The 23,783-nt window shown below is 56.3% G+C and overlaps 1 protein-coding gene across 1 annotated transcript in view; it reads left to right on the top strand.

Annotated features, from left to right (window-relative positions):
* Nucleotides 1–964: 964 nt before the first annotated feature.
* Nucleotides 965–23,783, top strand: part of RBFOX3 (RNA binding fox-1 homolog 3) — a 450,056-nt gene continuing 427,237 nt past the window's right edge. The window contains exon 1 of the mRNA XM_043585745.1: nucleotides 965–1,239. The gene's annotated coding sequence lies outside the window, so the exon portion shown is untranslated. The remainder of the gene's footprint in view (nucleotides 1,240–23,783) is intronic.

The following is a 23,783-nucleotide window of genomic DNA, read 5'->3' as shown; positions in this document are numbered from 1 at the left end:
TCTGCTTTTCCACCTCCTTGTTTAGGGGACCACTGACATAAGGCATCGGAAAAGTCTCAGTCCCCCATTTCAGTATCTATCAGTCACAAAAAGTTCTTTCAGTCCTTGGGAACTTGCAGTGACATTTCCCTTAGAAAACTTGTTTTCAATAAAACGACTAGTCAACGCAGAATTAGACCGGTTCTTCCACGCTAATAAACCCAGACGTCTCATGTCTTCACCCCAGTCAAGACTTACCCCTCACTAGCGCCAAGTCCAATGTAGGCTGCGCCGCCCCCATCCGACCCGTGGCTAAGCCATGCGTAGTGCCACTCCGCGGTGGCCACGGCGGGGCACACTGGGGTCGCCGTGGTGTGAGCGGGTGCACTTCAAAGGCCGGGGCCTGAACTGTCCACAACCCACCCGCCACGTGGTTCCTAGAGGCGCGGTGGGTGGCGGGGGCTGGGAAACCATGAGGACGCAGGCGCACTTGGAGAGCACGAGGCTCCGCCCTGCGGTGAGGGCGGCTGGGATACCGCGATGACGCATGCGTGCTTGGAGAGCACAGAGCTCCGTCCTGCCGCGAGGGAAGCTGGGAAACGACGACGACTCGGGGGCGTGTGAAGAGTAAGCGGCCCCGCCCTGCCGCCAGGGAGGCTGGGATAGCGCGATGACGCATGCGTGCTTGGAGAGCCGGGCCAGAGCCCGCGCGGAGCCCGCGGGTCAGGTCACCGCCTTCGGGGTGCCTTCCAGCCTCGGAATCAGGAAGGGCGCCGACCCGGAGGAGGTAGATGGGCCTGTGGCGGGGCCACGGCGGGCCTCCTCTGCTGGCACGCCTCCTCCACGGCCTACATGGTGCGCCTGGCGTCGTTTTGCCGCTCAGGGTTTGCGGAGCTCAGAAAGCAGACGGACACCGTGGCCGCCTAATTTTTCGGTGACCTGCCGCGGGGAGGACGGGGAACACTCGGCGAGTCCTGACTGTCGGCCTGGGCTGCTGGCGAGATCTCCGTCACTGCCCGCGACCCCCACACCAGGCTGCCCTGCGGGTCTGTTCGTGGGTCCGTCTTGGCCACGAGAAGAGCTCGCCTCGCGTGTCCCCAGCCACACTCACCAGCCCATCCAGTGAGTCTCGTGGTGTCCTGGGATGCTTCCTGTTGCCGACTCTGAGGTCTGCGTCTCCTGTAGGACCAGCTCTGCCGACCACCGCCGCACCTCCTGCATTTAGCTCCGACCTGTGCAGACACGCCAAGGCAGGGGCAGGTAAGGCCTGAGTGACACTCGTGTGTTTTAACGGTTGCGGGCTTGCTGGGTGGGCAGTCACTGAGCGATGGCGCCAGGACACGTGGGGGAGGAGGGTGTGTGCGTCGTCACGCAGGCTCCGTGGGCCTCGTGGGGCGCTGTGATTGGCTCACAGGTCTGCGCCGTGGGAAGGACAGCCCTAGCCAAGATGCTGTGGGACCGTCCCTCCGAAAGGGTGTCTGGCTGGCCTGCGAGTTTGAGGGTGGAGACACCCTGTCCCCCCTCTGTGGACCTAGGCACCGATGCCCGCACTAGCCCTCAGACCTTGGCATGACAGAGGATTCTGTGGGTACGGGCAGTCTCTGGGGCATTGTGGGGTGGGGAGATGCCCAGGAGAGCCCAGTGGTTGGGGCCGGAGGGAAGTAGTGGACGAGGCGGTGGCCGTTATACTGTTGGTGTTGGTAACACGTGTGCTGACTGTGGCTCGTGAAGACTGAATACGATTTGGGGGCAGGGTCCGTTGGGAGTTCATGATCATTGAGCCTCGTGCCCTGCCCTTTCCTTCCTCATTGCCCTCCCCACCGTCCCCACAGCTGAGTGTGGGCTCCCTGGCCCTTCTGTGGGTTTGGGGGGGGGGCTCTTACTGCTCCAACAGCGGAACAGTGAACGGAGCGTGCAAACCCGCGTTCCTTTTGCGATTTGCACGTGCACGGTCGTCCAAACATGTGGAATCGAGGAAACTGCTACAGAGCCTTCTACTTTCTTTGTTCAACGGCTTCGTCAAAATATAATCCACATACCCTGCGACTCGTTGTCTGAAATGTGCGGCTGAGTGGCTTCTGGAATGCTCACATAGCTGTGCAAGGACGCCAACAGTAGAACTTCCATTGCCACTAAGGGAAACCTCATATGCTCTAGCTATGACCCCCATGTCCCCCTCTCCCAGGGAGCTGCCCATCTGTTTTCTGTCTCTGGATTGGCCTTTTCTAGACATTTCCCATCTGGGAGGTGGTCCCCAGATTTCTCATCTCAGTTTCCTGAAAGGAATATGGGGGTGGTCTTCTCTCCTCTCTTAGCCTTGCTAGTCTTGCACTGGGAGCCCCCCCCCCCCCCCCCGAAGAGGGAGCTAGGCAGGAGTTAGGGATAGGGCAGGGTGGGGCCAGGTGATTGGCGAGTAGGGTGGAGAGGGTTGAGATCAGGGTGAACGAACCCCGGAGGCCACCAGGCCCTGGTCGGTGCCGGTGTCTGTCAGCCCAGTTCAGTCGGGGAGGCAGGGCCCGTGAGCTGGGTGGTGTGTGTGGCCTGTGCCCATTGGGTGCCCTCAGGGGATGCCTACATGACCCGGGGTTCCCCCTGCTGGGAGTTAGGGCACTGACTACAGAGTTCCCGGCATCTGATAGTGACAGCGCGGGGGGAGGCGGCTATGTTTAGAAATAATTACTCTGTCTTGTGCAAAGGTATTAAGGCATCCTCTCTGGCAGTTGCAGGAATTAGCTCGAGGCATCCCTGGCAGAGCAGCAGTGACTGTTGCCGGCTTGTCACAGACATGGGCCACGTGGAGGCAGGGAGAGGGACAGGGAAGCTGGTGGCTGTGGGAGAGAGGAAGCTGTCCACGCTCAGACGAACGTGTTATCCTAAGAGCCTTTACCACGGATGTGTGTGTAGCTGCTCCACAGGGGGACACCCGCAGAGGGACGCTGACCAAAGCCATTCATCACACACATGTTTATTAAAGACACCTGATGGCCGGACCCAGTTCTAGGCGCTGGGGCTACAGCCCAGCTGTGAGCAAAGTCCTTGCTCCCATTCTAGTGGGGGAGGACGAGTAACACACACACAGAGCAGGTGAAAACAAAGCCGGTGCACGTCAGGCGGCACTTGTGCAAGCCCTGAGTGAGGCCAGCGGGTGACCTGGGGCAGAGAGTTCCAGGAGCTGGATCGGCATGTGCCAAGGCCCTGTGGCAGGAGGGAGGGGCAGCGAGGGGGCTGGAGTGGAACCAGACGTGTGAGAAGTTGTCAGAGGGGAGCAAGTGGCCAGATTGGGTTTAACTCTTGGATCACAGAACTTTCTGTTTTCACGTCTTCCCCTTAATCTCAGGTGTAGCTGGCACGTAGTAAAAGGCTCTGATCTTAAGCCTCTAGTTTGATGAGTTTTGCCCCTTTATGGTCTCCCTGCCTCCCCCCCGCAGCCAGGGCGCCCTCGGATCTGATTTCCAGCACCAGGCAGTATGTTATGTTCTAGAACCTTACGCATGTGGACGCACACAGTGGGCAGTCTTTGGCACCTGGATTCGTTCGCTCCGTGGAGTGTACCTGAGATCCATCCACATTGGTGTGTGTGTCAGACGCGTGCCTCTGTTTCAATACCGAATGGCGTTCCGTACGACAGATGGGCCACGGCTTCTTTACCCATCTTCGCGCTGACGGACGCTTGCTCGTTGCCAGGTTTGGGCAGGTTTGAGTCAAGCCGCTGTGCACGTTCCCACACACGCATCTCTGGCCTTTTCTCTGGGGGAGGGGAGGTGGCTCTTGGAGGCTTTTGAGTGGAGGGGGGTCCTGATCTGAGCTGGGTTGGGCTCTGGCTGCTGGGTTGAGAGTAGGACGCAGGGGCAGGTGGAGGCGGGGCCCTCTGCGCAGCACCCCTGCAGGTACGTGATGTAGGTTGAAGCACGTCGGCACGTGGGCCTCAGGCCTTCCCTCTCAGTTCAGGGATCCGGGGATCTGAATGCTCATGAGTGGTCTAGAGAAGCCAGGGAGGAGTCCTTCATTTATTCTTGGAGTGTGAGTGACTCCCCCCTTCCTCCAAATCACAGCCCTGGGTCCCTGCGGGGCCACCACACTTATGCCAGGGTTGCTCTGGAGGAGCAGAGGGCCCCGTGTGCAGGTCAGGACTGTTACGCGTCGGGCCACGTGCCCCTTGTTAACCCCTGCAAGGTGAATGCCATCTGCTACGGTCGGAACATGTGTGCCCCCCAAACTCATGTGCTGAGATCCTAACCCCCAGGGTGATGGTATTAGGAGAGGGGACTTGGGGAGGGGCTTAGGTCATGACAGTGGAGCTCTCATGAATGGGATTAGTGTCCTTAAATGAGAGACCCCAAAAGGCTCCCCCGTCCCTCCCGTCCTGCAAGGACACAGCAAGAAGACGTTGGCTATGACCCAGGAAGCGAGCACCCATCAACACCGAATCTGGCGGCACCTTGATCTAGGATTTTGAGCTTCCAGAACGGTGAGAGTTGTTGTCTGATGTTTATAGGCCCACCCAATTTATGGTGTCCTGTTACAGCACCTGAGCAGACTGAGACACTATCCTTGGTAACTGACTGCAGGCTCCACGCAAGACATGAAGGGAGGAGGGGTCCGTGCTGTTCTGTGGACCCCTGCCTCTGGGGACAGGGCCACGTGCCTGGATATTAAAGGATGGTCTGGGCCTGCTGGGGCTCCCCGGCGGACCTGGAGGACAGGCTGCAGGCTCTTTGCCTGGAGGTGGCTGTGTTTCGGGAAGAAACACTTGTCTTTGCTGGAGAAGAAAGCCGGGGATGATGAACATGGGCCGCCAGCACTGTCACGTGAGGGCCTTGTGTTCTCTCTGCAGCATCCAGAGCAGAGGGGGGCGGGCTTGGGGGCAGAGGGCAGGTCCTGCTCCTGGGGGTCTGTCGATGCTGCTGGTTCCTTGTAGGAGAGCACTGTGCTCGGGCCCCTACAAGGCCCGGGGCGCGGCTGAGATGCGGAGCATGGCATTTGTAGGGGGACCGGAGAACCAGGGCTGGGGTGAGGGGCTCCCTGGGGCTCCGGGTATGAAAAGAGCCTCCCTCCACCTGCTGTCTGCTGGCACCTTTGTCTGTAGCCTGCTTTGTCTCGCGCCTATGAGTCTCCCCTCTGACTCAGTTTCACTCTTGACAGGCTGGTTGGCCTGGGGTTTCATGAGGTTTTACGCACCCCACCCCAGGTGAATAACGGGGACTTTTCATCCTCGTGTTTTCTGGCAACACCTTCGAGGGAGCCATCAGTTTCTGCACAACATCTGAGATCTGCAAACTCTGTTTTAAGTACAGCCCAGGCTCGGTACACGTGACAAAATATGGAGGCCGAGTTGCCTAAGAAACAAATCAAATTGTGCATTTTGGGTACGTAAAAAGCCAGGTGGAGGTTTCTTTTTACAGGCAGGAGGTGGGGGGAGCAGGGAGGAAAGATACCAAAAGCACCAGCAGTGAGAGAGCAGAGGGGAGCAGAGAAGCTGAGGGAGGGGGAGCAGCTCTGGATGAAAGGGGCAGGTGTAGGGAGACGGCTTTCGTGGGAGGAGCAGGGACCAGTCTAGGTGGACGCCTCTCGCCACCGTGCACAGACCTCTCACCTCTGCATCGCGTGTCGTGGTGCTGGGCCTTGCCGGGGCATCCCGCGGTTCCTTCCGCCTCGCCCCATCTGCCCGCCTGCAGGGGACCCCTCCCCAGTTAGCGAGGCTTTGTCACAACAGGCCAATTTCAGCGGGGGCTATCCCCCCTCCCGCCTCCCTTCACCCCTGCCTAGGTGGCGCTGCATCCTTCATAAAGGAGGTCATCGTGGTCCATGCGGGCCGGATAATGTCGGGGGGCAGGGAAAGCAAAATGCCCAGTGCCTGGGACCCCAAGAAGTAAGAAAGAGCGGAGGCAGCGTCAGAGAGCTAAGCAGGGTGGGAGAGCCATGGGCACCCTTTGCCTGCCCCTGGGGTCACCCTGCCCCTGGAAGGTGTTCCCAGCGTCCTTGGCTCACCCCACGGCAGGAGAGCTGGACGTCGTGACCGGGTGAGGGGGCAGCGGAACGGGTGAGGCTGAATCGGGCGGGGCTGCCTGGCAGCCTGGCAGAGCGGCTGGTGAGTTCCGACCCTCGTGCAGAGGCTGCGTGAGGGAGGAGCAGGCTTCCAGGCCCTGATGATGAGCTGGGCAGGGCCTCCCTTGAACTTGATTTTGTGCCAGTTACAGAGAATTCCTAGTGCTCACAGTGTGAGCTCTGGGCGTGCACGGGGCTTGCACTAGTGCTTTCTCTGGCCGTTTCAGTTGTGTTTTCTCCTGTACGCATCTGTGCAAGTTCGGGAACAGGAAGAGGTTTTCTTTTCTCTTGCATATTCCTTGCAAAGGAAGGGGTGGTTTGGAGCTAGTGACTTATTTGTGTGTTCTTTCTGTCTGTCTGTCCCGGCTGTGGTGATGGCAGAGATTCCCATTTTCTTTCTTACTGACCTGAAACAGAGTCCCGCCCCCACTGCCCAACAGAAAAGTCTGTCAGGAACGCAGCGTCTCACAGAATCGACCCCCTCCCTCCCTGCCTAGGGTGGCAGGCACTAGAATTTTACTCCTTAACAGTTTCCTGCCCCAACTGGTATGTGGGCCGTGAGCCTGTGCAGGACAAGGATCCAAAAAAAATTGCTCTGGAGTCTGATTCTTTTTTTTTTTTTTTTTTAAATTTTTTTTTTAACGTTTATTTGTTTTTGAGAGAGACAGACAGAGCTTGAGAGGGGGAGGGGCAGAGAGAGAGGGAGACACAGAATCGGAAGCAGGCTCCAGACTCTGAGCCGTCAGCACAGAGCCCGACGCGGGGCTTGAACCCACGGACCGTGAGATCATGACCTGAGCCAAAGTCGAACGCCCAACCGACTGAGCCGCCCAGGCGCCCCTGGAGTCTGATTCTTTATTTATGTCCCCAAAATGCCAGGTGGGGCCAGCCCAGCTCACAAAGTGGGACTCTGAGTAGCAAAGAATTTAACCTTGCCCAAAGACGGGTCAGCCCCTGCACCCCTAGGGGGTAATCTCTAAGCCCTTGGAAAGTCCAGGTCTTGGTTTGCCCCGGGGGAGGGGGGAGCTTGGGCCACACCAACACTGTGACAAAAGGTGGAGTTTTGGGGCATGGCATCATGTGACGTGGGCAGGGGCTTTGGGTCACGGGGTATCAGCTTTTGCTCCAGAGGTCAGCCATGAGGGCACTGAACCATGTGTCTCTGTGGCAGACCCTGGTAAAGACTGCGGGCACTGAGGGGTGGGGGTCTTCCCTGGTGGGCAGTGCTCTGTGCTTGTAGTCACACGTGCTGCGGGGAGCTGATGCTGTGCTGGCCCCAGCGGGACAGGGCCGCGGAGATTGTGTGTGGAATCACCCTGCGTTCACTTCTTCCCTCGGTTGACTTTAATTTGTATGCTGTCCCCGCGATAAACCGTCCTCGTGAGCGTATCAGCTTTTGTGAGCTCCGCGTGTCCTTCTAGCAAATTATCAAACCCTGGGGTGGTCTCCTCACTTGCCCTTGGCGTCAGAAGTGAGGGTGGTCAGGGCACCTGGGTGGCTCAGTCGATTAAGCATCTGACTCTTGATTTTGGCTCAGGTTGTGATCTCACGGTTCGTGTGGTTGAGCCCCACGTCGGGCTCTGTGCTGACGGCGTGGAGCCTCCTTGGGCTCTTCCCTTTCCGTCTCTCTCGGCCCCTCCCCTGCTCATGCCTCTCTCTCTCCCTCTCTCTCTCTGTCTCAAAATAAACATAAAAAAAAGAAGGGAGGGTCATCTGGGGACTACTCCTGACCTCATGTGGGCATTACTGCAGGTCCCCTGCGGTCTCTGCACCCCTGGCTTATCCTGGACTAGGTAGCTCTCCATCTGGTCTCCCCGTCCTCACACTGTAGCCGGCGTGAGCTTCTGGAACAAGCAATCCTTCTGTGTCTGCCTGTGGAAACTCTCCACTGGTTGTGTTTGCTCAGACTCTAAAGCTTGTTCGTGAGCAAAAGCCTCAGCGTAATGTGGCTTGTGCTGACCCGTCCTGTCAGCCCTGGCCTACCACCTCCAGAGCTGTCCCCGGCCCCCTTTGATTTGCAGAGCATACCCGAGCTCTTACCTCGGGAAGGCTCCCGAGGGCCTCAGAGAGGTGTCCCCGCTCGTATGCCATCTCACCACCTGTTTGTGGCCTTCCCAGCACCCCCTCAGCGTGGACTCACACACTTGCATTGTTCCCTTACGTCTCTGTCTTCCTCATTTTCCGTGTTGGCCATTCCCCAAAGGCAGGAACCTTGGGGGTTTTATTTGCAGCTGTAGACCCTGTACCTAGATCTTAAGCCTCCACATGTTGGTTCAAGAGACCCTCCACCACTGCCACCACACAGCAAAATCCCCATACCACTAGCTGGTTCCCCAGGCTCCTTGATCAGACTCCCTCAGAACCTGGTCCCAAGCGTGCTCCCGGGGGTCCTGCTCCGTCTTCCGGCTGCTTGGGGGTCCAGTAGCTTTCCTTCCCCTTTCCTGGCCGGGTTATGCAGTGACTTAACCTGGTCACAGGCTGAGAGGCCAGGAGGGCAGGTGAAGGCAGATCCCGGGTTCAGCACATGTTGTCTTGTGGGGGGAGAGAGCTCTGCATTGTCTTCAAGCAGAGAGAAGGTGCACTTTTGTATGCATCTATTTTTGGTGTTTGTGCTCTGTGGGGTTCTTGCTGTTCCTTTGTTGTACTCTGGAGCTCTGTCACAGCTATTTTCATCAGCGTGTGGTGGTTTCTTCCTTGTTTTTACTGTTTTTTTGTGGGGAAAACGAGCACTGAGACCTTACTAGTCCGCCATCTTGCAGACATCATTGAGACCTTTCTCCCCTCGGTTGGCCAAGCACGTGATCGATCTTGGCGAACATTCTGTGTACAGTTGAAAAGAATGAGTATCTGAAAAATACAGCGTTTTATAAATGTTAATTCGGTCAAGGTGGTTAATGGCATTGTCAGATCTTGTATTTCTTTACTGATTTTTGGATGACTTGTTTTATCAGTTGCTGAGGGAGGGGTCTTAGGATATCCAGCTATAGCTGTGGATCTCCCCCTTTAATTCTTTCTGTTTTGCCCATTATTTTGAGGTTCTGCTGCTAGGTCTACCTGCTCCTGAGTTTTATACTTTCCCAACAGATTAGGTACCTTTTGTCATTATGCGGAGTCACTTTTTAGCTCTGTTAACACCCTTTGTCTTCAAATCTAGTTAATCTGTGATTAATATAAACTTGATATAGCTGTTTTACACTTACTGTTTGCATATTTTTGACCATATTTTACTTTGAGTCCGGGTCCATCTCTGCAGTTGACAATCTCTGCCTTTTCACTGGAGTAAGGTTTAGTACATTTACATCTAGTGTAATTGTTGTTATGGCCAGCATTAACTCTCTTATTTGACTGGTTTCTGTTTGAGTTCTCTGGTTCTTGTCCATTTGTACCTCCTTTTCTGCCTCCATTGTGGTTACTTTTGCTTGCATTCGTGTTCCATTTTAATTTGTGTGTTGGGTTTGTAGCCTTGTCTCTTGCACTGTTTTTAGTGGTTGCTCTAGGGGTTACACTAATGATGTTTAAAGCCATGGACCCAATAATGCAAGAAGTGACAACTTTCCTGTTTAGAAGGGACGATGTCCCCAGATTGAGTCCCCGGACACTTCCATGTCTGGAGCTTCGGGAGATGAGAAACTAGCAAGGTGCCTGAGGAGGCATCCTAGAGGGAAGGTGGTGTCCCAGAGGCCTAGAAAGGAGAGGCTTTCAAGGAGCAAGTGGGCTAATGGCCATGTCCACTTTGTCAGAGGGACTAGCCATGTTGGAGGGTGGCAGTGGTGACCATGACAGGTTTTTATGCAGAAGAGTGGCATTAAACTTGCTTAGAATCACTTTAGGAGAACACAGGCAGGCATGAAATGGGACCAGCACATGCAGACAACTCTTTCAAGGGATCTTCCTGCTAGGGGGAGGAGAGAGTCAGTGCAGTCTGGAAGACTGGCAGGGAGGGCCTCAGTGTCGCTGTTGCTGGCAGATTTTACAGCTTCTTTCTGTGCTCGTGGGAGTGACTCAGAACATGACAAAAAATGCATTACAGAACCCAAACCATGCCTGTACACATACTTAGGTACACACATAAACTAAGTTTGGGTAGATAAAACCCCAAGTGTTACCAGTGGTTGAGTTTCAATTCTGGGATTATGAATGGCTTTTTAGACCTGTGTCTATTTGAAAAATCCATACTTTACGCTTTTTTTCCCCTGAAAGAAGCTCATTTAACATTAGCCATAAAAAAGTGAAGTGGAAAAGATAATTAAGTTTACCGAGAAAACCCGAACATAGCCTTCTCATTTCCCTTAAAACCACTTTTTTCTTTGAAAACAAATCAAAACAAAACTGTGGCAAAAAATTCAAAAAAGTATAGAAAAGTTGAAAAGCAGAAAAAGGTTTCTGGCTGACCCTCTCCTTTAAGTCCCTTTCATCAGTTATGTATATGGTTCTGGAACTTGCTGTTTTGGTGACAGTTCTGATGCACCCGCACATACAGCTCTCCCTCGTTCAAAATCAAGATGGCATAATACGCCTCCATATGGGCGCCTCCTAATTTATTCCCCAGCAGGTGGCCCCCCCACCCCCCCGAACGCTAATGCTGCTGTGACCATGTTGCACTTAACGTGTGGCGTGTACGCACTGTGAACATAGACCAGCGGGAAAGAGTCCTACGGGTGGAACCAAAGGTACGTGTGACCAAAAACTAGTCAACTTCCCCGATAGCCCCTCCAACAGGTTTTACCGATTGAGTTGCATCTGCCGCGTATCAGAGGGGGCCTTTTTACTCCTTCCTTTTTGAATGCTGGCTATTTTAAATATTTTTGCCAGCCTGACGCTTAGTAACGGTGCTGTTAGTTGAATTTCTGTAGTTACGAGCAAGTGGAACGCGTCTTCCTATGCTCGGGAACCGTTTACATCTTTCCACGCGGTTGTTTCCCTGTGGGTTGTTTGTCCTGCACTTACTGGTTTGCCAGAACTTTTTATTTGTGAAGGAAATCCATCATTGGGGAGTTGTTCACAAATAAAAAGTTCTGACGAATCAGTAAGTAAAGGACAGCCAGGGACCTTTTTAGTTAGAAGCCTTTTCCTTTTTTGGCTACTGTGTTTTACCTCATATTTAATTATTTCAAGATAACTTTAAGAGGTTTTTTTTTTTTTATAACTTTAAGAGTTTTAAGGTAACTGATTATGTCACTGTGTCTAGCGAAAGTGACTTGGCCTCAGTTTTCTCTGGCTTCACGGTCTGTGCTCAGGGGAACGGTCTGGGGGGAGGCAGGGAGGGCGTGTGGCCTCACCTGGCCTCGCCTGGCCAGAGAAGCCCCTGGACGCCAGGCCCTAGGCTTTCTGGGCTCCTTTCCTGCCACCGTCTCCAGCCTCCAAGAGGGCAGAACCTGCAGGTTGCCATGTTGGTGCCTTTGAGGACTGGCTTCTCGTTCCAGGGCCTGTGCGTGCGGGCCGAGCCTCAGGGCCCCCAGGAAGCCTTCCTGGAGCCCTCCAACCCTTGACCGTGGCCCCTGCCCCCGAGCTCCGGGCTTGTCTCATCCCCGCCTCACAGTTTACACCTGAATCACAGCAGAGAATTTGGGGAGACCCTGCAGATCACCTGTGTCGGTGTCACTTTTATAGTCGAAGAAACGGGTGAGGTTGGGGAGGTGTAGACAGTAAAGGGCAGGGTGAGAGTCCTGGGTGTCGCATCTCTTTGTGCCCAACACTGACCCGTCTTACGGCTTCTGTCCTCTGGGGGTCTGCTGCCCTCCTGTTTCTTGTTACCTGTGCTGATTGGAACGCAGTGGGTGCTTTGTGAACCCTCGGGGCTGGGTCCAGTGAGCCTAGAAGCCACATTGGACATGAGTTTGAGTCTGCCTTGGGGTGGGAGTGGGGTTCGCTCTGCTGCCGGCCAGTGAGCACCCGCAGGGAGTGGGGGCACTCCCACCTTTCCTTCCTGCCGTGGCCCCGGGGGTGAGCTGGGCAGGGGCTGATCCATGGTCACATGCAAGGGCGTCTGCGGTTCCCCACTGAAGACAGAGCTCAAAGCAGCATTCCTGGGAGTGCGGGAGAGGCATGGCGGTCCTTCTGGATTCAGGGGCTCCTCTGACCGATGCCCGAAGGCGGCCAGCCGGGTGAGCTTGGTGCCGCAGAGGCTGAGCCCCGAAGGCAGATGGGCGAAGGCTAACAGAGAGAAATTGGCTCAAGGGTTATTTCGTGGGGTTTTAGGAGCTTGGATGGGGGCTACAGACCTGCCTCGTCTTTAGTGTGAACAGGAAGCTAAGTGGGAGAGACGATGAAAGAAAACAACAAAATACCTGTCTCAGGGTTCTGTTCGTCTAAGGGTGGTGCTTTGGGGGGCCACCATCAGGAAACTCCTTGTGTCCAGGTGGAGGGTCAGAAGACGGGAGAGGGAGCCTCAGCTGAACCCCGAGAGCTGATTCTGATGCAGAATAGAAACCTCAATTGGACTCACCTGGCATTCGGTTTATTGACTTTTAATTAGAGTTGTAAAGCACGTGCCTGGTCTCCAGCCCCTGGAGTGTGAGGCAGACAGTCACTTACATATATGTGTGTACACACACACACACACACACACACACACGTACACATCACTGCCGAAGTTTCATTGAGGCCAGGGCTCTCCCTGAAGGCTGGTTGTAGTACTTGCTGGGCCTGCATTTGATCTGGTGCCTCCTTTGTGCTCCACACTTCTCTGCTGGGAGCCCTGGGGCCAGGCAGCAATGGGGTGGCCCTCTGCGTGTCTAAGACTGGGCACCCCGGGGCGGGAGCTGCTGTGGCCTCTGCCTATCCCCCCAGTCCACACAGTCCGCTTCCTTCGCGGTGGCTTACCAGGGCCGGCGGATGCTGTCTGTGTGCCGGGGGGCCGCTTGGCCGAGAGGCTGCAGTCACTGACACTCAGTGGCCCTGATCTGTCCTCTGCCTCCTGCCCCAGTATGTGAGGACACTCGCTTGCACTGGGAGAGATTAGGTCAGCCGGTAGGGAGGACCAGAGAGGGGTGTGTGTGTGTGAGACAGCAATGACTCTCCCAGGCCAGCTCTGCCCCATTAGTGAGTTCCAAAGGATTCTCTTTCTGATTAAGCTGGGTGAAGTGAGCTGTCCTGTTTTGCACTTGGAGGCTTGGACCCCTCCTCACCGTGGCCAGTCCCACTCTTGGCTTGAGTGTCCCATCAGGAAGTGATCCTCCCCTCCTCACTAGGGAGAGTGTTGGCTTCCCTTCCCCCTGCCCTGTCCCTCCCCTTCTCCTGCCTGCAGGGGTCCACACAGCTGGCCTTGGGGTTGGTGGAGCACAGTCCCCTTGGTGGTGGCAGCCCCAGCCCGCTGTCCCTACGGCCACACAGTCCCTTCTGCTCCCCTGCTTGTGCTGCACCCAGAATGCCACGACCCCGAGCGTGTGCCCTGGCGGGGACTGAGGCTGACTCCCGGCCTGGGGCCCCGCCAGCAAGCCCGCAGGGAGAGGTCTGGGGTTGGGCCCTGGTGACTGGGTGAGAGCGTGGGGCGTGGCTCCTGCAGGCTCGGCTTCTCAGAGGGCCTTGTGATGGTCTCTGGGCAGCACCCCAAAGGGCCAGACTTGGGTATCTCAGGGACTTGGTACAGGTGCCCACTCGCCTCCCTCGTCCGCCTTGGGGCTCAGAGGCATTTGGATCCTGCATCCCTGGGAGTACGTTGCCTTCCGGGCCCTCCTGCCTGACGTGTGGCTTGGCCAGCGATGACACTGGTTACAGGAAGGGGGGCGCAGGAGGGCAGACGCCGGGGACCCACAGGGGTCATGGGGAGGGCTTCATGTCGCTGTAAGGGGTGGCCGCAGGGGCCTGTGGAGGGTGGGAGCAGAGCCGCTCAGGATTATGAGGAGCATCTCGCCCCTCGGCCCACTCCTGGCTCCTCTCCATTCCCTCTGCTTCCATAGCAGCGCGTCCCCGTGTGGCTCCATTTCCTCCCATGGGCTGGGACACGGACCCCAGCTCGCATGGGCCCCCGTGACAGAGAGCCCACCCACGACGGATCAAGGCCATCCATGCTTTCAAATATTAAATCTGTTCGGAATATTAAATAATTTCCTCTTCAATGATTCCAGTAAATTTAATTAGTGCTGTTCTCCCAATAGAGTTGTCTCCTGGCTTCTGAAAACCTCCTGGCTTCACGAGGAAGGGGGCTCAGACTCCTGTGCTCTGCGCAGCTGCACTGTCTCCCCCGACGGCCCCTTGGGCGTCTTCAGCCGCTGGGTCCCTGTGCTGGGTGGGAGTGGCCAGGTGACACGGAGCTCCATCCGTCCTCTGATGGCTGTCCGCAAAGCGGGGCAGCAAGCACTTACGGGGGTCTAAGCGGAGTTTGGTTCCTTGGGCCCTTGTGGGCTGGGGGGGGTCACAGACAGCCTGTGGTCTCCACCCTGGACTCGCTCGTGTTCTCTCAGATGGCTCAGGCTGGGGGAAGCCCCCTGCCACGTCTGGAGCCAGCCCTGAAGGCCTGGGTTATTTAGACTCTCAGAGACTCCGTTTCCTTATCTGCAAGCTGGGGGCAACGATGCCAACCTCACAGCATTATTTTTTGAAGATTAAATGAGAAAATGCACGTTAGGTGCCTAGCATGAAGTAGGAATTTGATAAGTATTATTTATTTCATTCTCTTTCTCTCACGAATCACAAGCTTTAAAAATACATATTTTGGGGATGAAACTTCCAGAACTTTAGTTCAGAATAATAACCCTTGGGGCACCTGGGTGGCTCAGTGGGTTCAGCATCCGACTTTGGCTCAGGTCATGATCTCATGGTTTGTGGGTTCGAGCCCCGCGTCGGGCGCTGTGCTGACAGCTCGGAGCCTGGAGCTGCTTTGGATTCTATGTCTCCCTGTCTCCCTTTCTGTCTGCCCCTCCCCTGCTCACGCTCTGTCTCAAAAATACATAAACATTAAAAAAAAAAAAAAAAAAAGAATAACAACCCTGGGCACAGGCCTTCTGAAAAGAGCCCCAAGGAGGGCCATGATGGTCCCTGAGCCCTGAGGGCACACAGAGAGCTCCCCGCGGCATGGCAGCAGCAAATTAATTTCAAGCCTGATCTGAAAGGAACGTGGGGGAAGTTGGATCTGCGGGACATCGCCGGACGTTTCCTTCTAGAATAAAGAAAGCTGTCCCTCGGTCGCTCCTCTGCAGTGATGTTTTGAGTCTGGCTACCAAGCAACAAATAAAAACAACGGCAGCAAAGACACATCTCCCTGATTAGCCCAGTGATGGATTTGCATAATCAGCACCGGGTCAAGCCAGCTCATGCGAGGTGCGGCTGGCAGCCGGCGTGTGCTCCCCGGGGCGCTCCGTCAGCTTCTCGGTCAGAGGCAGGAGAACCTTCCGACCCTGCAGGCGGCTCCCCGCATTTATCAGGGCTGCTTTCATTCTCCCTCCTCCTGCAAGCTGGAGCTCCGGCCTCTGTAACGTTTCTAATCGAATTAGAAAAACACTCCTTATGTTTTTCTTGATTACAAACACAATTCAGGTCCAAGGTGGGAGACTTAGTGTAGACAGGAAAGTTCAAGAACAAATAACAAAATCACCCAGCGCCCATCTGCAGAGGGAATCGCTGCCAGCCCTGGAGGGTGAGTCCTTCTAGCCTGTTCTGGAGGCTGAAGGCATATAATTGGCCCTGTATTGCACGGTCGCGTTTATAGACCTTTTCGTTTGATGGTTTACGAACACTTCGCCACGGCATTCAATATTCTTCCACAATAGGATTTTTAATGAGTGCACAAATTATTTACTGACCCCCTGGAGCTGGACATTCAGCCTGTTATCAGTCTTTTGATGCCATAAACTGCAAATATTCTAGTACATAAATCTTTGGAGATAAATCTTTGCGTTTGCTCCTGAGTTTCTCCTTAGGGTAAATTCCTACAAGTGGAATTGCTGAGTTAAAGGTTAAACACAATTTGAAAGCTTTTGATCCAAGCGCCAGTCTGCCCTCCAGGAGGATTACCCAGCTTCGGATCCCACCAGCCAGCGTGCGAAGAGGGTCATTTCCCAGCAGAAGGGCTGGATGCAATCAGCAGCTTCAAAATCCAGCTGGCGGAAAAAACGGAAGTGTGTTTTTGTTTAGATTCGCATTGCTTTGGTGACTGGTGAGATTAGACACTTTGCTACCTTGGGGTCCTCTTAAAGTCGTCTTTTGTGAGTTGCTGGCTTTGGTCTCGTCCTGCACACGTGTCCCTGTCTTAAGCGTGTACAGATGGCTAAGAGAGGGGCACCGGGGTAGTTCAAGTCGGTTGAGCCTCTAACTCTTGATTTCGGCTCAGGTCATGATCTCACGGTTCGTGGGTTTGAGCCTGGCATCTGGCTCTGTGCTGACAGTGCGGAGCCTGCTTGGGATTCTGTCTCTCTGCCCTTACCCTGTTTGCGCGCGCTCTCTCAATATAAACTTAAAAAAAAAAAAAAAGGCGCTGGAGAGACAGGTGGCCATGCTAGCCAGCATGGGAGCACAAGTGGAAATGTTCGTGGAGGGTGGCAGGGCCACTCCGTGGGTGGAATATTTCTTCACGTTCTTCTCAAAGTGCTTAGCACATGGCGTTGTCATTTAGCTGTTTACTCCTCTGCATTTCCGGCTCATCACCCAGCTCCTGGGTGGCCGGGTCGAACCCTTTTCATGCCCGTGTGTCACTGCCTGACCCAGAGCTGGACACTGGGAAGGTGCTCGAGGGGTACTTGTTCAATACATGGATGAATGAGGACCCCACGTGGGGAATTTCTTGGGGTAGAAGGCAGCTTAGGATTTTGCCCGTTCCTTCAGGCGACACTCTTGGAATGTCCCCCGAGTGTTGATGGGGTAAGTGGCGAGACCAAGAGCACAAGGACAGTGTGACAATCCCGTTCTGAAAGCACTCGTGCTCATGACATAAAAAACATGAGGGGACTAGGGAGCGTCTCCCTAGTGGGTACAGGGTCTCCTTTTGGGATGATGGAGACGTTCTGGAACCAGATAGGGTGATGGTGGCACGACATTGTGAACGTTCTAGATGCTACTGAATTGTGCACGTTAAAATGGTTAATTCTGGGGCGCCTGGGTGGCTCCGTCGGTTGAGCGTCCGACTTTGGCTCAGGTCATGATCTCGCGGTTCATGGGTTCGAGCCCCGCGTCGGGCCCTGTGCCGACGGCTCGGGGCCTGGAGCCCGCTTCGGATTCTGTGTCTCCCTCTCTCTGTGCCCCTCCTCAGGTCAGGCTCTGTCTCTGTCTCTCTGTCAAAAATAAATACACATTAAAAAAATAAAACATCAAATGGCTAATTCTATGTTATGTGAATTTCACCTCAATTCAAAAAAAAAAAAAAAAAAAGGGACAGGGCTGTCCTCGCTGGCCCTGCTGCCAGCCACTTCAGCCTGGTCATCACTGCCTGGGACTCTGCCGCCTGCGACGCAGCAGAGTGGGGGACGCACCCACGTCCAGGCTGCTGTGTCTGCCCTGAGGTCACGGGTCAGCCCCGGCCCCACTGTCCAGGGGAGTGTATGGGGGCAGGACAAGCTGGGTCTGCCGAAAGCTGAGCAGGGGCCACGTCTGGGCCGGGTGTCAGTATGGGGTCCAAAGCGCTCGGCCAGGGTCAGTAGTCCCTCAGCCTGTCCTTGTCTGGGGCCACCAGGACCCTCCTGGTGGGTGGGATGGGGACGGGGGCTGGGGCTGGCCAAGGAAAGGTCACTAGGTTCTTTTTGGAGCTGGGCAGGGGGAGGTACATCTGCAGGGGGCTTCTAAATGCTCAAATTCCCCGGTTCTTGGGGACTGGGTACAGCCGGGACCCTGGGGCAGGGGCAGGCCCGAGAACAAGGTTCTCTCCAGGGAGAAACTGCCTGAGGGGTAATGGTGAAGCCAACTAGAGGGGCCGGGGTTTCAGGGCCCCAGGGCCCCAGGTTCGACTTTGAAAGTTTGTAGCTTGTGAGCCATACCCTCCCTCCCTGACCACCCCTCCCCCCCCAGCCCAGCAGGACTTGGCAGTGGAACTCCTGGAAGGAAGTAGGGAGGAGACGCAGACTAGCTGACTGGAGAACGAGGCAGAGAGCTAGTCTGGAAGAGAGTGGACTTCCTGTAGGAGGAGTGCAGGGAGGCAGCTCACCTCTCCTCCCACTGCCCCGAGGGTCAGTGTATCACACAGAGCTGTGGGGTCTGCCTCCTGGAGACGGGCTGGGGGCTTGTGGGGTCTGTCCCCAACCCTCAGCAGAGGAGAAAGTGGAGTCCTGAAGGTGTGAAGGTCATGATCCTGCCCCGCAGGTGTCTAGGCTGGGCTGGGTACCCAGGCCCTCTGTCCCCCCGCCTCGGACTGTCGCTCTCTCCCAGGGAGGTCACCTTCTGATTTCCTGGAAGCTGGCCGCGTGGGTTAGGAGCCTTGTAGCTGTGCTTGGGGAACAGTCCCTGTAAGTGGGCATCTCATTTGCAGTGTTATTTTTGTCACAGGGGACATCTGTTGTGGATGTCTCCAGGGGGCCAGCTGCCTTGAAGATGCATGTGGGGGACACGGAGGGGGCACTGGTCCAGAGAACCTGGGAGCTCAGGGCCACCGTGGGGACAAAAGAGACCCAGCATGGCAGAGGGAGTGCCCCCGCACAGGCGCTGGTGGGGCGTCCGCTTGGCCCGGCCTCGTTGCGCGGCTGGGCAGTCAGATGGCCTGTCCTGGCCGTAGGTGTTCTGTTTTGTCCATGGTACATCGGTGCTCCCCGCCCCAGCCTGTCCTGCAGCTCCGGGCAGAGGCTCGATGCTGGGACAAGGCAGAAACGTGGTGCTAGTTAGGATGTGAACAGGGCTCCAAACAGAGCCTTCACAAGGTCAGAAGGGACTGTCCAGAGGGAGGTGGCCGAGTTCCCGGAGGTCACCTGGAGACCCAGTCTCTTCTCTTGGGGTCCCCGCCCTTAGGGTGCTGCCTTCACACGCTTGGTCTCAGAGGGCTCCCCTTTGTTTGTGTCCCAAGCCTCTGGTAGAGGGATTGGGAGGTGAGAGCGGGGTTGGGGGTCTCCCCCCCTCCCTTAAGGTCCTGACCCACCTCCCTTAAGGTCCTGACCCACAAGCTGTAGGTGCCACTTCTTTTTACATCCCATTGGCCCACATGTAGTCACGTGATCAGGCCTAGCTGCAAGGGAGGCTGGGAGGTCTGTCCCTGTCTCAGACGCTGGTGAACCCGCTAAATATCAGGGCCCATCACATGACATGAGCACCTGCTGTTGCATGTGGGGAGACGTCTCCTAAGCCCTCCCGGAGGGTGGTGATCCTAAGGGACTGCCCATGTTCACACTAAGTAGGCCCTGGGGGCTGTTCCCCCAGGCCACGAGTTTGGTGATTCCCCTGCGCTCTTGTTCTGTTCACCGCAGTGAACTATTTCCCACTGACAGTTGATCCGCTTGCCTTTTGCCTGAACAACCACAAAAAGGTAAGCAGTCTTTAGCCGCCCAAACACCCCTCCGCTCCCCAAAGTTAGGTTCTCTGCCGGTGATCGCGATGCTCTCTGCCGTAACCAGAGGCCACAGCAGTCCCGTCTCTGCAGGTTTGTGTGGGCGAGAGCAAGCCCCATGCCCGTCTACCCAGCTCGTTTCTAAAACGAGAGCACGTGTCCTTAGTTCACGGCAGCCTTGTCGGTGAGAGCACAAGCTGGAAGTCGCTCAGGTGTACATCCGTAACGGCCAAGCCGATCGTGGGACGTCCGCGCGGCGGGGCGCCACTCCGCAGCAGCGAGGAGTGAAGTGCGGGTCCACGCGGCAGCACGCCTGCCTCTCTGGGCAGTTACGCTAAGTGGAAGAAGCCGGACCACAGAAGAGAGCCTTGCTGAGTAGCGGTATTTGTGCAAAATCCCAGAGAACGCAAAGCGATCTGGAGTGGCAGGAGACAGGTCAGTGGTTGGCTGGGTGGTGGCGGGGAGGCAGAGAGGCGTGCGAGAGAGAGACCACAACATGCGGGAGGAAGCTTTCCGGGTGATACGGGCCACCTGCCTTCACCGTCTGGATTGTGGGGATGGTGTCATGGGTCCGTCCACACGTCAGAACTTATAAACTCCACCCTTTCAACCCGTGCGGTGTGCCGTATGGCAGTGAGCGCTCAGTAAGGGCTGAGGGAGCTCCTGGGGGGGGGTCTCTTCCCCCCCCCCCCCCCCGTACTCATCCCGTTCATGAGGCTTGTGATCTAATCTCCTCCCAAGGGCCCTACCGCCTGGCGCCATCACCTTGGGGGCCTAGGATTCAACCTGTAAATGTGGGGGGGGGGGCACACATTTCCTCCACTGCACCGTGTAAGTGCTCGGGGCCAGCATCTGGCCCCTCCTCCTCCACATGCCGAGGCATCCATCGTGGGCTTGGTCCTTCCCAGAGGGGACTCCCTGCAGCTGGATGTACGTGCCAGGCTTGGCCCCGCGCTGGGCGTCCAGATGCCGTGAGCTCCCTGGAGACTGTCTGGCAAGTTGTCCACCTGCTGGTGGGAGGCTCCCCGATCTGGGCTGGTGTTCGTGTGTCTGCGTGCTCCCTTGAACAGCGGGTACCCCTGGCCGGACGGGCTCGTAGTTCTGGGGGAGCTGGGCACTGCCTGTTCTGCTCCGACTCGTGCCATGGCCACGGTCTCGGGCTGCAAGTAGCGTGCCACCTGCTCTTTGACAAAAGGAGGGTAACTCGTGGCCCACCCACCAGACAGTGTGCGCAGCAGTGTCCCGGGGCTGCCGGAACAAAGTTCCACAAGCCAGGTGTCTTCACTCAGCAGAAGCAGATCCTGGCCCAGGTGTCCAGGCCGGGGGTCTGATGAGCAGGCCCGGCCCCCTCTGCAGGCTCAGGGAGGGCCTTTCGTTCCCTCTACTGTCTGTGGAGTTGGCAGCCAGTCCCGGCTTGGGGCTGTGTCACCCCACTACCTGCCTCGGTGGCCCATGGCCTTCTGCTCTGTATCTGTCCTCATATGGCTCCCGATGTGGATCTGGCCCTGGTCCCCCTTCTTATAAGAACACCAGTCGCACTGGGTTACGGGCCACCCTGCTTGACCTCATCTTAACTTGATTACATCTGCAAAGACCCTGTATCCAAACAAGGTCACGTTCTGGGCTACAGGGGGATTGGGACTTGGATGGCATCGTTTGGGCGCACATTCAGCCCACAGCAGTACGTATCCCACTGTACTGTAGGTAAGGGGTTACACGCCCACGTCGCCCATGAGACAGGGGTGCCCGATCCTTCACGACACAGTTACCGGCCTCCCACGCATCCTGCTCCTGCCCGTCCTGTGTGAGATCCCGGGAAAGCCCCATCCTGTCTGGTCCTCAGTCTATTCATCTGTAGAAGGGGTGGCCAAAGCACCTGCTCGGGGGTGTTTGTGGGGAGTTCATGAGGCAAAATGCCGGCACAAGGGCACCGTTGGGAGAACATGTGTGAATGGAACGGGAGACTCCAGTGCAGGACTCCGCAGGCCTGGCCCAGGGGCAGGGGCACTGTCCTCTTCGGTGAGGACAGGCTGCGGAGGAGTCTGCCAGGAAGGGCAGGCTGTGAGTGGGGCGTTGGGGGCACCCCTGCTTTAGGTGTGCAGGAATGAAGGGCTATGAGCTGAGCGTCCGGGCTGCGGCCAAGACATGGGGTTGGGAGGACGAGGCACAAAGCACAGAGGGGGCGGGGGGTGCGGTGGTGGAGTGGGGGCAGGGGTGCTGGGGTCGCGGGCCGTGGAGGGAGAAGCAGGGACACACACAGGTGACGTGAATTCACGTGCTGAAGCCCTGACCCCGGCACGTCAGGACGCACTTGTATTCGGAGATGGGGCCTCGCAAGAGGCGGTTGGGTTAAAGGCGGTCACGCGGTGGGTGGGACCTAATCCAGTCTGCCGCTTCCTTAGGAGAAGAGGTCAGGACGCACATGGGGGGTGGGGGCACTTCTGTTTGGAAGACGGCCATCTGCAAGCCCGGGAGGGAGGGAGGCGGCCGTCTGTGAGCCCGGGAGGGAGGCCTCAAGAGAACCAGCCGTGCTTGCACCTTTGTCCCAGACCTCCAGCCTCCAGATGGAAACAAGCGTCTGTGGTTCAAGCCACCAGCCTGTGGCGCTTTGCCGCGGTGGCCCCGGGACACTAGTGTGCAGGGCAGGAGTCAGTGTGGGCAGGCTTTCCGTGATGGACGCCTTCTCCACAGCTCGCTGGAGCTGGAGGGAGGCGGCCCTACCTAGCCCCCGGCGGCTGGTCGGGCAGACGGAGGCCTGCGGAGCCGAGAGCCTGGCTGGCGAGGGTGCCCAGCGGCTGCCACCTTGCTGGTGACGTGATGGGGTCGTGTTCGCAGAGGAGCCTGGGAACAATGCAGTGCCCCAGGGGTCTCCAGGACGAAGTGCATCAGTGAGGCCACGGTGTAAGCTGTCTTCTTGTGGAAGATCTCCAACCAGGGAGAATGAAGTTCAAAGTAAGCATGGATTCAAAGGCAAGAATGGTTCCGTCTTCTCCTCCCTGTGCCCTCGGGCAGCTCCTGGGCCATGTCCTGTCTTGTAGGATGAAGATAGTCTTGTGTGGGTGTGGGAAGCCACGTGGCAGCAGCGGGCGCCCACAGGAGCTGCACGGCACACAGCCACCCATGCTTTGTACGCACGGGAGCGCATCGTGACCGGGGGACGTGGGCTGCACTTGGCCTCAACAGGACACTGGGTCGTGCCCCAGTGAAACTGACCCTGACCTGTCTCAGTGGCACCTGACGATGCCACCCACAGCTGCCACTGAGAAATTCTTGGAATCACGAGGAGATAAAGAACGTGTCCCTTTGTGAGGTGATGGATGTTAACCTAGCTTGTTGTGGCGATCGCTGTATATAGGAATATCAAGCCACCGTTTCGTGTGTCTACAGCTGATACGGTGTCCTAGGTCAGTTGTATCTCGGTGAAACTGGAAGAAATAAAAGAAATTCATGGAGTAGCAAAGGTCTGAATTTTCCATTAAGGAGTTTGTTATATTCTAAACTTGAAGGATAAAAGCCATCCGGAATGATTTAGTGAAGCTTTCTTTCTATGTTCGCTGCTACGATTTAATAGCTGTACCCTTAAAAAGTACAGAGCCATGGCCACCCACCGGCTCTGCTCACCCCCCTCCCCCAGCGTTTCTCGCCAGCCTCGGTCAGGCTCTTCCTTCCTGCTTTCAACCCAGGGATGATATGAACTGATGGACAGGCTGATGTGTCAGATGACAGAGCCAGATAGGTGGGCTGTGGATTAAATTTAACAGGAGCCCGAGGAAGCCCTCCCCGCCACCCCCCCCCCCCCACCCCGCTCCGCATATGTTTGAACGTATATACAGAGAAACGGGGCAGAAGAAATGGGCTTGAAATGAGGTGGCCCATTGCAGCAACTATTAGGAACATGTCGCCTCTTTGCCATTCAACTGCTGTGGGGCTAGATCTGGGTTCTGGGTATGTTCTGGGGCCTCTAGACGCTCGTGCAAAATTCCAGGGTGGTAGTCAGGGTGGGGAGAGGTCATTTGAAAAGCAGCTGTGGGACCGCGTGTGTACCTCTTTGCCATGTGTGCACCTGTGTGTATGCTTGTGTGCATCTCTGTGCACATGCCCGTGTGCACCTGTGCATGTCTGTGTTCACCTGTGTGCATATATGTGTGCACCTGTGGGTGCCTATGTCCACCTGTGGGATCCTGGGTGCATCTGTGTGCTGTGTGTGTCAGTATGCACACCTTTGTGCACCTGTGTGCATGCCTTTGTGCACCCGTGTATGCCTGTGTGCGCCTGTGGGCATCTGTGTGCTGTGTGTTCTGGTGTTCACACCTGTGTGTATCTGTGTGCACCTGTAAGCATCTGTGTGCACCTGCGGTCATCT

This window comes from Prionailurus bengalensis, chromosome E1, assembly GCF_016509475.1.
Source record: "Prionailurus bengalensis isolate Pbe53 chromosome E1, Fcat_Pben_1.1_paternal_pri, whole genome shotgun sequence".
In the NCBI taxonomy this organism is placed as follows: Eukaryota; Metazoa; Chordata; class Mammalia; order Carnivora; family Felidae; genus Prionailurus; species Prionailurus bengalensis.
This window is presented reverse-complemented; position numbering and strand designations above follow the sequence as displayed.